The 4,127-nt window shown below is 31.5% G+C and overlaps 1 long non-coding RNA gene across 1 annotated transcript; it reads left to right on the forward strand.

Annotated features, from left to right (window-relative positions):
• Positions 1 to 1,516: 1,516 nt before the first annotated feature.
• LOC121973333 lies at positions 1,517 to 2,466 on the forward strand. Its single transcript, XR_006109516.1, has 3 exons — positions 1,517 to 1,661; positions 1,772 to 1,859; positions 2,227 to 2,466. It is a non-coding gene; the product is annotated as an uncharacterized LOC121973333 (long non-coding RNA).
• The last annotated feature ends 1,661 nt before the right edge of the window (positions 2,467 to 4,127 follow it).

Genomic DNA, 4,127 nt, shown 5'->3' on the forward strand with positions numbered 1-4,127 from the left:
GGAAGTAACTATGATTGATATTGATGTGTGAACTACATATTTTGTCATTTTCATATTCTATGATATGTTTACCTCATGTTCTTGTTTAATTGATTGTGTGTATTATGTATGTAATGAATTGTATAGATTGGTCACCTTGAAGAGGAGATGTTCTAGATTGTATGATAGTGGAGCCTCATGTGATAGGGAATATTTTTTAAGTTGACTTTCTAGAGTTAAAATCTTGAAAGTGGGCTAATTCTATGCTAGGGGATAGCTAATTAGGAGTTAATGGGTTTGCCCCAATTTTATGTTAAGAAGTAGAGTGGACAATCTAGATGTACCATGGAGCCTTTGGTGAGAGCGGTATTCCTTTAGCGGATATACTAGCATATTCATCGTACTTATTAGCATTGAATTTGGGATAAGCACTCCGGTATAATCTTTATAGGATCGTATCAATAATTTGGTTAGAATTTCTATAAAAAAGTAAATATGGAGGTAGGAAAGTGGACAATATTTTGGGATGTCAACTAGTATAATAGAGAAATCGAAGTTCTAGAATCGTTCCTCCAATTCCAACTTCTTCATTTGACCACTTACTTTCGCTTGGCCTCCTTTGCTCTAGGCTCTCTCTCAACTATCACTCTCTTTCTCTCTTAAACTCTTGTTCTCGTGACCACACATAATTCTAATCTTTTAGATAACTAGCTTTCCAAACTCAATTAATATTTAATCAACAGTTCTTATGGATCGATATTTTTATTACTTAATGACAAATCATGCACTTGTGGTTCACGACTTCAATGACATGTGTTGTCAATGTCATATGACTTTTAATAGCTTGCAATTGTGCAACATGTGATGCATGCTACAGATGAAATAATTGTGCATTGTGGAAAGTCAAATTTTTTGTAGTGTTAGTAGTTGCTACAATATGTAGAAGCTACCAGGTAGATGCTACAATATGTTTAGTAGTACTAGTAGTTGCTACAATGTGTAGTACCACTAGGTAGCTGCTACAATGTATTTAATGTGCGATTATGATTTATGATTTAGAGTTTAAGATCTCTAAATACTATTATATCAAAATACTATTTATTGATTTGGTCAAAATTATTTAAATTTCATCAAAATCACTTTAAAACAGCTATAGAGGTTATTATGTAGCTACTAAAATCCTAAACCTGAATTCTAAATCCTAAACTCACTCTAAACACATTGTAACAGCTACTCGATAGTTTTTAAATGTTATAGTAGTTACTTGATAACTTCTACACAACGTAAACAATAAATCTTAAATCCATTTTAAATATGTGATAGTAACTGTGGGATAACTTCTATAATATTGTTGGATTCAGAAGTATTTTCAAAATAAAATCACGAGAGAGACACCTATTTAATTTTTTTTTTTTTAAAAAGAGATAGTCATACGATATTTTTGTTAATTTGAGAATACCTTTTAATTTTTGCCTGATATTATTCTATTTCAACATAACTTTAGCTTTACTTTGTGGTAAAACCGACCATGGCCGACTTATGCATGCTTTAGTCCGCACACACACTCACTCAATGCATATAAGAAGAGCGTCCTACTCCCATCACTGCAATCTGTTGTGTCACGAGGCTCATTCCCTGCATGGATAGCTCTAAAAGAAAGCCACAGCCAGCTCCTCCACCAGGTCTCACTCTCTTCTCTCTTCTCTCATACCTAAACAACTTCATCCTTTTTTATTTTTTAAAAAAGTTTGCTGCTTAATTAACTTCAGAAATAAATATACTGTACTTGAAGGCTATCCGACTGAAAATACACCAGCAGCTAAGAAGTCATGCTTCCCTCGCACCAAGACCAAAGGAGAAAGAGGCTTCATTGAAGGATGGTAATTAGAATCTCAACTTTCATTAACATGATTCTTGTTGATCGATAAGGTTAATTAATTAAAACAGTTATGAAATGATGGAAGAGATCAAAATAACACACACACAGAGTTTATTTATATGAGTATCTTTGAGTTCTATATGGCTGTAAGGGAAATGAAAACAAAATTTTACGGTACACACACGTCCTTGATACTATACATATTAGGGTTGTAACCTTGATTCATAAATTCTGGTATATATGGCCATATGGGGTAATACACACACACGTTTGTATTAGAGTTAAAAAGAATTCTTTTCTTTCATTTATGATGTTGAAATGTTTAATGTTTCCAGCAAGGCTATCATGCATGTTGATTTTTTATGCAGTCTTGTAGCACTTTGCTGTTGTTGGATATGCGAAACTTGCTGCCTGTGAACGTGCATTAGCATTTGAATGGATTCGCTGTTACGTACTAGTAAAGCTTGTCTGCTGTAAATTAAATTGCTCAATGCACAAGGATCAGTTAAGTTTTGTGGAGGTTGCCTATCAGTAAAATGTTGTATATGCTTCTTCAAAAACATAAATAAAATAATATTTTTCCATGATGGTTGGATTTTAAGTTCAAAGTGGATAGTAACTGCTGGACAATATTTGTTTTAAGATGGTTAGGGAATCTTGTTTCTTTCGAGATTGTGTTGGAGTTATAGAGAATAATATAACAACAATAACTAATTCTTATCCCACTAGATGGGGTAGGCTATATAGATTCATTTATGTTATTGAGCTCTATCTCATACTATATCATCATCTATATTTAAATAAATTTTATTTTATTTTATTGTTGTTAACTAAGTCTTTTTTTATCTTCCTCTTTCTTATTTGATATGCGTGTTTGTCATAACTTTACATTGCCTAACTGGAGTTCGGAGTTTTCTTTCAATAGATGCAACTCCAATTTTCTCTCTAATGCTCTTATTTCTTATTATGTTCATTCTCATATATCCACACATCCACCTTAACATCTTCATCTCTACAACTCTCATCTTCTGCTCATATGCTTAAGTCATAGTACAACATTTAACTTCATATAATATAGGAGGTCTAACTATGGTTTTGTAGATTTTTTTTTTAATTTTAGAGATACTTTATGATCACATAAAACACCCCATTTCAACCATTCTACTTGTATTATATGTAAGACATTTCTCTCAATCACTCTATTAGTTTGTAAAAATGATTCGAAATATCTAAAGCTCTCGATTCTAGATAACTTGTCATCTCTTATCTTAACAATTGTCTCATTACATCTAATATTGTTAAACTTAAATTTCATATATTTTATCTTTATTCTACTAAGTCTAAAATCTTTCCCTTCTGGTATTTACCGCCAAGATTTTAGTTTAGCATTTACTCCTTTGCATGTTTCATCTACCAAAATAATATCATCTGCAAATAATATATACCACGGTATTGTATCTTGATGTGTGCAGTGAGTTCGTTCATAATTAGTGTAAAAAGATACGAACTTAGAGCTGATCCTTGATGTAACCCTATATTTATTGGAAATACTTTAGTTACTCCTCCTGAAATCTTTACTTTGGTTGTTACATCCTCGTACATATCCTTACTTAGTTCAATATATATTATGCTAACACCTCTCTTTTCTAATATTCTCCATATAATATTCTTGGAACTCTATTATAAGCTTTTTCTAAGTCAATAAATAACATGTGTAGATCTTTATTTTTTGCTCTCAATATTTTTCAATTAATTGTCTAAGAATATGTATAGCTTCTATTGTCGACCTTCCAGGCATGAACTCAAATTGATTTTCGATCACCGTGGTCTCCTTCGTTAATATTTTTTCTATTCATTTTTTCCAAAGTTTCATGGTAAGACTCATTAGTTTAATACCCGTATAGTTTGTATAATTTTATACGTCTCTATTGTTCTTATATAGGGAACAAGAGTACTTATCCTCTATAAATCAGGAATTTTTTTCGTTTACAATATCATGTCAAATAATTTTGTAAGTCATTCAATACCTTGTTTCCCTAGGCACTTTCATACCTTTATCGGAATATCATCTAGTCCAACAGATTTTCCATTGTGCATCCCATTTAAAGCTTGTTCTACTTCTAAAGTTTGAATTCTATGATAAAAAAATTAAATTTATATGTTCATCTGACCTATCTAAATTAAGTTGGTCACCAAAAGTTTCATTAAAAAGTTGATAAAAATATTTCTTCCACCGCTCTTTGATTTCTCCATCGTTTACTAGTACCAT

The sequence above is a fragment of the Zingiber officinale genome, chromosome 4A (genome assembly GCF_018446385.1).
Source record: "Zingiber officinale cultivar Zhangliang chromosome 4A, Zo_v1.1, whole genome shotgun sequence".
In the NCBI taxonomy this organism is placed as follows: domain Eukaryota; kingdom Viridiplantae; phylum Streptophyta; class Magnoliopsida; order Zingiberales; family Zingiberaceae; genus Zingiber; species Zingiber officinale.